At 53.0% G+C, this 10,744-nt stretch overlaps 1 protein-coding gene across 1 annotated transcript in view; it reads left to right on the top strand.

Moving 5' to 3' along the window:
* The first annotated feature begins 319 nt into the window (after positions 1-319).
* The window catches only part of CNTFR (ciliary neurotrophic factor receptor), a 38,335-nt gene continuing 27,910 nt past the window's right edge, over positions 320-10,744 (top strand). Inside the window, exon 1 of the mRNA XM_006898516.1 lies at positions 320-505. The gene's annotated coding sequence lies outside the window, so the exon portion shown is untranslated. The remainder of the gene's footprint in view (positions 506-10,744) is intronic.

Genomic DNA, 10,744 nt, shown 5'->3' with positions numbered 1-10,744 from the left:
GTGTGTCAGCTTTGGGGAGGGCGCGTGCCAGCTCGGGGCGAATTGGGGTGGGGGTTCATAGGCCTGCCCTGGGCGAGTGTGCCCGCGCGTGTCGCGCGTGCCAGGCCCGGGAGCGTGCCAAGGCGGAGGCGCGCGGGGACTGTGGTGGGGAGGGGTCCGTGCGGCGCGGCCTCGGCGGCGCGGGGAAGGAAGGAGGGAGGGGGAGGGGAGCGAGGGCGCGCGCGGCCGAGCGGGCGCCCGCGGTCACATGGGCGAGGGAAGGAGGGAGGGAGAGCGCGAGGGAGGGAGGAGGATGGGGGGGTTAAAGCCGCCGAGCGCCGAGGAGCCGGTGCAGAGCGGGCGGCGGCGGCAGCAGTGGAGGCGGCGGCTCCTGCCGGCAAGGCACGGCGCGGCGCGGGGCTCGGAGGTGGGATCCAGCAGCGGCGCTCGCTCCGCGCTGCCTGCCTTGCTCCCTGCCGGGGGCGGTCGAGGGCGCGGCACCTAGGCACCGCGGCCTGAGGGTGCGGTGAGTACCGTGCGGAGAGCCGCGCTCGGCTGGACCCTCGGACCCTTGGGCGGACCGACAGACCCGCGGTCCTTGTGCGCGCGGGGAACGGGCGGGGACTCGCGTGGGTCCACAGCCCCGGGGGTAAGGAAAGTTCACGGGGAAACTTCGCCCGCAAACTCGGGGGTGGAGGCACGGGGAAACAGCCCCCCACGTCCAGGCGCGCGGGGGGTTGGGCGTGGTGGTGGGGGCAGACAATCAGCTGTGGGGGAGCGGAGTGAACTAGCGTCCCTGTTCCTCCCCGCCCCCAACGGCGTGCGCGTGGGGTTTGGGAAAATTATGCTGTTGGGGGGTCGCGATGACCGCCCGGGAGGCGACTTCCTCCTCCAGCAGAAATCTGGACTTCAGAGCACCCGAGGATGTGAACGGACGGTTGTGCGTCCTCCAGTGTTTGTGACTGTGTGAATCCGGCTGTGGGATGTGTGTGTGTCTCTGCGTGTGTGTGTGTGTCGGTGTGAGCCTGCCTGCATGCATCGTGCCTCTTTCTAAGTCCTGTGCTGTGTGTCCATGTGAGTCGTCCTGGGGTGTATCCGAGTGTCTCTTTGTGGGTCTGCCCGTGTGTCTCCCCTAGTGCGGTTTTGTGTGAGCCAGCCTGGGTGTCCCTGTGTTGCTCCGAGTAGTGGATCTCCTCGTGCGTGGGGGCTGGGCCGCGGGGAGGTCACCAGACGGACAGCTCTCCTGCTCTCCTCCCGGGCAGCTCTGCTCTGTTTTCCTCTCCTCTGTCCTCCGTGAGCCTCTCTCCTCCAGCCTCTAGCTCTCTGGCTAACCCGCTCTCGCTTTCTCTCTCTCGCCCCCTCTTACCTCCCCCCAGTAGCTTCAGGCGGGCAGGACTATTTCACGCCTTGTTGAAAATTCAGGATTTTCTTTCTCTTTCTGTCTAGTCTCTTTGAGAAGCGTCTGTGTGTGTCTTGTGTGGCTGGCAGCTTGTCTGCAACCCTGGATGTGTATCTGCATGCCGCGGTAGGGGTGTATGCACACTAGTTGTTTTGCCTGTAATACTTGATATATGCTTGTGTCCATGTCGCTGGAAGTGTTGGTGTGACGGTAATCACAGGAGATGGTGCAGGTCAGAAACGAGCGTGTGTTCTTGCATCTGTAATGCTTGTGTGTCCAGAGAGTCTGAAAACTTGGTGCATTTTGTGTGTTTAACTCTAGGTGTGATGTCTATCATTCATTGCCTGTGTGGAGATAGGACTTAAATATTTGATATTGCATGGAGGCTAATCAGAACGCTGGGGTAGAGGGACCCTTGTGTCTCAGTAAACCATGACACGGTATCTCCACTGCCACAGCCTACACAGCTCCTTGAGGCAGGTTCTGGAGGATCCTGTACAAGATTGGTGGTATGGACTCAACCCCGAGTCTTACACAGAGACTAGCAATTTATAATTTATACTTAAGACTTTCTTGAACCCTGAAGTTCGTGCTCAGATTCACACGGGGATGTTGCAACTTCTGCTACACTCTTGGGATTATCTTACATTCAGATCCATGTGGGCTCACACTTGGAATCACTGCTTGACAGTGGAACTCTCACTTCCATTCACATTGGGGACTTGCATTCAGCCTCTTACTAGGACCAGGTGCCCTCACTTAGACTCACGGGGGAACCTGTTTGGCGTGAATTCATGCTAGGACCTTAATTTAAGGTTGTTCTTATATTCATATAGGGACCTTGAGGTGAAACTCAGACTTGTCCTAGGAACTCATGCCTCGGCTTGAGAGAGTGGGACACACAGACTCACAGAAGCGTCTTGACACTCACCACTGTCTTACACTCAGGTTCTCACTTCCATCCTGGGATCAAGTAGGGGTCAAGTGTTCACACTCAGAGTTCTCATGTTTCACCCTCAGACTCCTCATGGGAGACTTTGGGACTGACACTTAGAAAGGGATCTGAGTACTCACACCAGGATGCTCAAAGGAACCTGTAACACATACTCAGGAAGCGGGTAGAACCAGGGTCTCATCTTCAGACCTCCATTAGAATATTTGGTACTTACAGCAAGTGTCAGGGGAGTCCTGGAACTCACCATCAGACCTTACCTCACACCTGGAGTTCACGTTTATACTTACACGGGAAACCTCAGACCTGCAGTCACACGTGCACTCAGATGCACACATGCATCTTGGAGCTCACACTCAAACTGCTATTAGATCTTCATGCTTATGTCTAAAGTCATATTTCTGTTCTGGAGCCGCCTCTTAGACAAATGCTAGGGCCCTAATGCCCACACCCAGATGCCGACTCCCATATTGAAACTCTCAGATTGGCACAGAGACCCTAGAATACACTCTGAGACTGCATTTCCACTTTGACCCACTTTTAGACCCATACTAGGATTGTGGTGTTCACACACCCACTAGAACTCAGTACCCAAGTACCCAGGGTCCTGCTTTCTTCTGGTGAAGTGAGGAACCAGAACTGCTTTAAAACCTGTCTCCACCAAAGATGAGAAGAAGAGGTAATTCATGTTTGGTCACTTTCCTCACTTGAACTGTGGGTGAGGGAGGGGGAAATAGGAAACAATGACCAACCAAATCAAACATCATTGTCTTAACTTCCCCACCGAGATGGGCGTCAACAGGAAGGTCAAAGGATCTGAATGCCTTACTGGGACAAGGGGACATACACCCATACAAGCCGTGTACATGTGTATTCCTCCTTAGATAGTCTCCATATTCCTCCATAGAGCCAAGTGTAGGCTAAGAAGGAGACACACCCCCAGCCAGTCACCTTTGGATGGGAGGCTTGTGAAAACTCAAGAACTGAAGGACAAAAAAAACAGACCTCCTGGGGCTCCAGCGACTCCTCCAAGGACTGTTCTAGAATGTCAAGTCTGATTCTATGGGGAGAGAAGTCCCAGATCTTGGTGCATAGGTAGCTGTCAGCTCTTAGCTAGAAAGGGCTGGGGGCCATATTCCCTTGGGTTTCACTAGATTTTCTGAAATGCCAACTGAGCCCTGATCCTATGTTCTGGGCATGCTTAGAATTCCCTTCACTTCAATCTCCTCCCCTCTCAAGATGGGCTACTTGAGAAGTGGTGAGCTTTGATCGTGGCCAGTCCTAGGGCTGCACCTGCCTTGGAGACTATCCCCTGGGGTTTAGGTCCTCTCCTGCCTCAGAGGTCAGTGGGCGGGGCTCCTGGAGTGCACTGTCTCCACCAGGGGACCTGGACAGCAGGATGTTGACCTTGTAGCTCCACATAACCAACATGGCCAAGCTGTAACTGCTCCCTGTCCCTGAAGGGGACACATGCTTTCCAGCCCCCTACAGGGTAGGAGGGTGGAAGGATTGAACTGCTCTCTGCCCCCCCCCCATGGTGAGTTGAAGTGTAAATGAATCGGAAACATATGGAGTGGATTTTCTTTGAAATGCAGATGGGTTTGGGGGGGACGCACACACCATGTGTGCCTGGTTTGGAGGGTCCCAGAGAGCAAGGAGGCTAAGAGGAGAGAGGTGACCCCTCCTCCAGATCCACCATGGGTGGGGGGAGCAGGGCAGACTTCAGCTTTGTAAACTCTTGTGGCCTTGGGTGACCACACCCACTGGAGGTCCTGGCTTCCTGTGGGGAGGGATTGGGGAGATACTGGTCCTTGTGGACTGAGAGCCTGAGGTAATCATTCCCCTTTATCTTAGCAGAAAGCAAAGAGAGAGCCCAGGGCATAGAGCCATTGCTGGTTGGGGGCACCGCAGCCTGGAGCTCAGGGGAACAGGGGCTAAAGAGAAGCTCTGGTCCTATGAGGAATCAGCTCCTGGGGACTGGGGCTGGGGCTGCCAAGGCAGAAACTGAATTTAGACTATGGCAGTGACTTCTGGTCAGCGAGAGTGCTGGCTGGCTTCCTCCTGCAACCTTTGTGTGGTTGAGAATGAGCTGAAGAGTCCCCAGCCCTGCAAGACTGGCTTCCCCAGATCCGATGGGGTCCCTATGTCCCACCATACCCGAACATACTTTACCCTCACAACCTTCCACAGGGTTTCTAAGCAGTAGTCTGTGAACTCTGAGGGATCTGGGCCCTAGTCTGCCCTGCCCACTGCTGCCCCACCTGCCTGGCATAGACCTGGTATACAGTAAGAGGAAAGCGTAAAGTGAATGGTCCCAAGGCTGAGAGCTCTTGTGGGCAGGACTCTGTTTGTGTGTGATCTCCATGTTTCTAGCTCCCAGCACAGTGCCTGGCAGTCTGCTCAGACAGGGAGTGAGTTGTTTAAGTGGGATGGGGCACAGGGAGAGAGAACCCTCTGGACATCAGGGCTTGAGGTGCAGTAGTCTCTGTGTTATATACCCCTGTCTGGCTCTGGGGAACCCTGAATGGTTTGCAGGTTAGAGGACAGGAGGGAGTTCCTTGCTCTTAGGAAAGGAAAGCAAAGGATAGAAGCTTTTTTCTTGAAAAGGTCTGGATTAGGAGAGTTGGGTAGGGTCGTGGTTCTGTGGCAGAGGTTGTGCTCTTTCCCCCAACTTGAGAAATTTTCAGAACATAGGATAGTCCTCGTCTCACCATGTGGTCACCTTGCCTTCTTGAGGTCTGGTTTCCTGACGTCTAACTAAGGGAATGGACCCCATCTCTGGGCCTCCAAGGGCTGGTCTTTGAGGCTGCATAGCTGCTGCATATGCCACAGACAACCTCTATTGGTTATTAATGTCTACCTCAGAACACTGGGTTCAGATCCTAAAAATACCTTTTCCTGCCAGAGCCCAGGAGTTGCTGGTGTGTAGCAGTGGCAGGATCTTGGTTGGATAGAGACTGAGGAAGGGGGAGGGAGAGAAACAGAGAAATATACTCAGAACCAAGAGAGACTGGAAGAGCATGCAAGTGTGGGGAAACTGAGGCAGAATGGATGAGAGATGGATGCATCAGAGACAGAGATGTACAAAGAGCAACAGAGATTGATGGTGCAAATATTTCTAAAATTAGTGTTGCCAGTTTGTAAAATTACAGCATCACAGAGGGTAATCCTACACTGCCAGTCTTAAGCTCCTTCTGCCTGAGTCTGGGGATACATCTGATATCAGATGTAAAAATCAGAGTCGGTTGTAACCATTTCAACTCCAACTCCAGGATTTACCAAAAGGAGTGTGTGACAAAGAAAACAAAATCTGCTTCAAGTAGCTTTTCTGTGCCAGTGCTCGCTCTTCATCCCTACCTCTTCAGAGCCCCTCCTTGTAGCTGGAGTCCCAGGAAAATCCTTGCAGACCCCTTATCCAGGCCCCCGCTGTGCTTCTGTTCCCCTAGAACTATGTACAGCGCCTTTCCCCAGGAGAAGAGAGCTGCGTGGTGGTTCGGAAACAGCAGGAGGAGCCCAGCTACAGAGGGCAGATGCCACATGACCTTGGCCCATGAGCTGACCTTTCTAGCCCCCTCCGTAAAATTGTGGGGTGGGGGTGGGCTAGGCCCTAGCCCAGGCCCAGAGAGAAGGCGGTTTTGGCGCCCATCCAGGTCCCTGACGTCAATGACTCTCCAAATAATGGAATCAATATTGGGGGGGGGGTGGCAAGCGTGAACCAGGCCCCAGCGATTAGAAACAGATCAGCACAAACCCGCAGCTGATTCTGATAGAGCTGCTTTGGAGAGCTAGGGTGGGAGGCCTGGAAGGAGCAGACCTGGGAGGGCCTCAGGAATAGGGAGGGGTGCGGAGTGTCCAAGGCTTAAGGGTATCTAAGTGGCAGAGATGTTTGGGTTGTCGGGGGTTGGAATGTTAGGGTGAGGAACTCTTTGCTGTCCTTTTCTCCTTTGAGGCTTTGGAGTTCCAAGACTAGGCAAAGTTGTAGGTAGTGACTTCTTTCGGCCAGCGAGTGTGAATGGGGGGCTGAGTTCCCTGAATCCCAGATTTAGGCCTTGAGGCCATCTTAGGAATCATGGGTTATATAAGTTCGCAGGATGGTACTTCAAGTGGAGACCTGAGTGAAAGGCCCTGTGCTTGGATGCACAGGCCGTTAATCCAGATAGAAGAAATGGGCCTTCCTCTTCAGATTGGATGCCTGGGCTCTCACATCAAGCCATATCCTCTCAGCCCCTTAGAAGGCAGCAGGTGAGGATGGAAGGGTCCATGGAGTCCATGGGGGGCTGGCCTGGCGGCAGCTGACAAAAAAAAATCCCCACAGAAATAGGGCTGGGGGAGTGGCTGTAATTACGGGTCATTTATTATTAATTAGATGAAATTGCTGGAAGCAGCTGGTGTAATGTGCGTAGCAATGCAGACTTCGCATGCCCCCCACCAGAGCATACATACACACTCCCCCACACCCTAATCCTTGCTTGCTTTTGCAGTTTTTCTCCTGTGAAGGATGGATGGATGGGTGTCTGTGTTTCTACACGTCAGCCTGTCTCCTGCCTCACCCTCTCCCGTCTTGCTTCTTGACTCTTTGTCACTCTCTGGCCTGGCTTCCCCTCTGTCTCTCTCTCTGGGCATATTTTTCAGTGTGTTTGTGTCTGTTGCCATCAGCCACCTCATTTTAGTTTCTGTCCATCTCTCCCTGGTTGTTGGGGTCTCCGTATCTCTGGAGAGGTTTGTGATGACACCTAATCCTGTTTCCATTGAGGTTCATTTAGATACCTGATCCCACCTTTGACCGACTTATCTAAGTCCTATATAAAGGAAGGACAGGTGGATACTGAGGATTTCTAGGCTCTTATGGAAGATCTTCAACGAGATAGATTGATCCAATAACTGCAACAGTTTGGGGTCTTAGCACAGCATTGATTTTAAAGATGGTGCAAGATCCGGCAGTGTTTCATTCTTTTGTACAGAAAGTTGCTGAGTTGGAACTCACTATGTGGCACCTAACAGCAACACAGAAGTGTGTGTGTGCGAGCGTGTGGCGGGGGTGTGGGGCTCTGCTGAGTAACTGGAATCCATAGCAGCTGCTGCTTTCAGGATAATGCTGAGTTCAAGGCTCGTTCTTTTACCAGCTAAAAATTGTGTGACTTTAGGAAAACTCCTTTTGCATTCTGAACCTCATTTTCCTTTATTATCACAATTCGAGACAAAAAAAAAGTATTTTAAGTGTTTATCATGGTATCTGGCCCAACAAGGTCTGTGAGCAAGCGACAGCTGCTGCTGTTATTGGGGAGGGCATCGTTCAGGCACAGCAGAGATCAGCAGAGGTAACCTGGTAGAAGAAAGGCCTTGAGTTTAGCCTGGGTTCAGATCTAGACTCTGAATCTGACCAGCTCTGAGGTGGAGTTCTTCAACTGTCATATTGGGAATAAGAATCTCAGTTTTCTCAGCTGTCAAATGGGAATATTAATAGACCCTACCTCATAGAGAACATTAAATAAGATAGGGCATACTAAATGCTGAGCCCAGGTCCTGGCATGTAACAGATGATGAGTAAACCGTGGTGGTAAAGAGGAGAAGCATGGGGATGGTATGGCCTGGGTGTTTATCCATTGCCTGTGGCCCAGTTTCTCTCTGCCCCTATGTGTGTGAGAATGTGTGTGATGTGAAAGAGCCTGTAACTGAACTAGTTGTTAGGAGATTTTGGTTTGTCTGTGTGTCTCTGTGTGTGATGTCAAGATGTTGACCCTGTATCTGGGCTGCTCTTAACTTTTCCTCTTCAGATACTGATCTGCTGCCTGCCTCGGTCTCCACATTTCACAGAAGGGCTGTGAGTACGGAATGCACTCTGACTTGGACCGAGGTCTGTGCCTCCTCTATGACCTCTGATTTGTGCCCTTTGCCCTTCCAGAATCCGACCTTGTTGCTTCACTCCACCCCTTGGATCGGAAAGCCCCAGGAAGAGTTTGGTGTGGAGGAGGACATTGATGCCCTTGGTGTGTGGTCAGTGGTGAAGAGGTAGGAGCTGGGGCCCCAAGAGGGAAATTTCATTTCAGGATAAGAAGCAGGTGCCATGAAGCTTTAGATGAGAGGAGACTTGAGATATCTTCTTTCTGTTCCTCCTTCCTCTTGTGGTTTTGAAATGGCTCATCTGATTGGGACTTTGCATGGCCACAGACAGGATGGATGCAGAAAGGGGAAGACTTACCCACAGTCACATAGCTAAGGGCAAAGCCAGAGCAGGGAACCAGGTTCTGCTCAAAGGGTGCTGGCCCCTGGGTAGGGTAGGGTAGGGTAGGGTATTTCTGTCCCCATGTCTTTAGGCCCCCCTCTCTTGTCTCTGAAGCATCTCTGGCTTGACTCAGAGGGGGCAGGAGAAGGGGGCTTAGATGAAGTGAGATGAAGAGTCGGAAAGTTTCCTGGGCCAGCTGTGGGGCAGGGCCTGACTCTCTCAGCCTCTCATTCAGGACAGGCAAGGCCCCTGGATTGGCAGCCCTGGGGGTGGGGGCGTCTAAGAAATCGAGGCACTGAAGCGGAACGGAAGGGCCTATTGTCCAGAACCCGCCAGAGGCCCACAAAGGCCGGCCTGGGCTTTTCATCTCAGCTCCCAAACAGACTGGCCATTTTCCCAGCCTGGGGGCAGGGGGGCGCTGACCCTTCAGTATTAGGACTGGGGTGTTGTTGAGGATGGGGTGCCCTAGGGTGATTCTTGGCTGGAAAAGAGAGTAAAGATGGGGTTGGGGACCTGAAGAAGCAGAGAAGGCCCCAGAGGGTTATGGAAAGTTAACTTCCACCTCATTGTGTTCAGAGGACCCCAGGACATAGGGCAGGGTATCTGATGGAAATTCACTTCAGATGGGGCTAAGAAATACATGTGACCAATATCGGGTACTACTTAAGGAGGCACACACCTGAAGGCTACCTGGGGAAGTGGGCTACTGGGCTATGAGGATCCCCTGTGTCCCACCCCCTTCCCATTCTCTCTCTTTCCAAAGGCTAGTGCTCAGACTGGAAAATGGGGTCCCTGTAGCAGGAAGGACTAAAGCCAGACAGCAGGAAGAACTTCCTGCCAGGGAACAGTAGCTCAGATGCCCTGACCCTGTCCCAAAGAATCCCAGTGGATCAGAGGGAGCAGGGGAGCTGCAGAACACTTGGGGCTCAGGCTGAGGCAGCTTCTGTGGGGGCTGAGCCTGAGGCCGCTGGGGAGGGAGGACTTGGCAGTTCTGTCCGCCCTCCCCCAGAAGCACCTCCACCACCACTTTAAAAACAGCTTTTTAATTTAACAAAGTGGATGAAAAACTGTTTTTGGAAATAAAAGATATCTGCTGTCTCCTAGGCTAGCTAGCGCTCAGCCCTTGCAGAGCCTCTGCTTGGGTCTCTCCCCACTGCGGGTGGCTCCTTCTCTCTCTCTGTCTCTTTTTGTTTATTTGTTTGTTTTTATCCTTTGGCCTTCCAGCTTTCCTTAGACCTCCGCTTACCCTCTCCTCCAATCTCAGTCTCTGGGGGAAGTCTCACCCTCAGTCTCTTATGTTCATGTCTCTGTACTCTCTCAATCTCTCCCCTCACTGTCTCTCTCTTCCAGAGCCTGTCTCTCTCTCTCTGCAATTCATCTCTGTCTCCTAGCCTGTCTCAATCTCTGTCTCCCTCCCCCTCTATCTCTCCCCCCCCAACCCCTGCTCTAAATGGGTCTATTTAAAACGCCCGACGCTGCCAAGTCAGAAAAGCGTCTCCTGATAAAGCGCATTAGGCGGAGGGAGGGAGGAGGGGGGAGGAGGGAGCAGCGGGCAGATGGATTGATCCAAGCCCGTAACCCCATTAATCAGGCAGCGTGGATCCCCCTCCCTCCCCCAGCGTCAGCCCCTTCAGAGCTAAAAGCCCCTTAAATATTTATCACCCCTCCCCCACGGGGGTGGAGGGAGGGGTGTGTGGCCCTCTGTGTAAGCATCCCCAGTTGTCCGTTCCCCCCCCCCCCGTGTGCAGTGTGTGCACGTGTGTGCTTATCTGTGCTTGCATGGCGGTGCACACACTCAACAGGCCTAAGGCCCAGCCCAGCTGCTGGTATACCCTCTATACCATCTGAGTAGCCTGGTTCTCTGGGTGCTCCCCTCGGGTCTCAGGAGCCTGGCCTGCTCCCGCCTTTCTTGATGGGGGATTGAGTGTGCAAAATGAGAATACTCAGGGTTATTTGGGGGGTTTTATACCTCTCCTCCTCAAGTGCAGAAAGTAACTACAGGATTGAGTGAGCTTGCATTATCATTACTGGAGTAGGAAGGTGAGCCTGGGATTCATATCCCCCAAATTCTAAGTTCAGCAGGTGAATTAAGAGCAGATCTCAAGGAGGCGGACTTCAAAGGTGCACGAAAGTATCTTGGAAGGTGGTGGAACCTCTCCCTTTACCCTGAGGGTAGATGCCAGCACCTGGT

This window comes from Elephantulus edwardii, unplaced genomic scaffold, assembly GCF_000299155.1.
Source record: "Elephantulus edwardii isolate Elephantulus edwardi_28Jun2011 unplaced genomic scaffold, EleEdw1.0 scaffold00232, whole genome shotgun sequence".
In the NCBI taxonomy this organism is placed as follows: Eukaryota; Metazoa; Chordata; class Mammalia; order Macroscelidea; family Macroscelididae; genus Elephantulus; species Elephantulus edwardii.
Note: the sequence above shows the minus strand (reverse complement) of the source record. Positions and strands in the feature narration are given on the sequence as shown.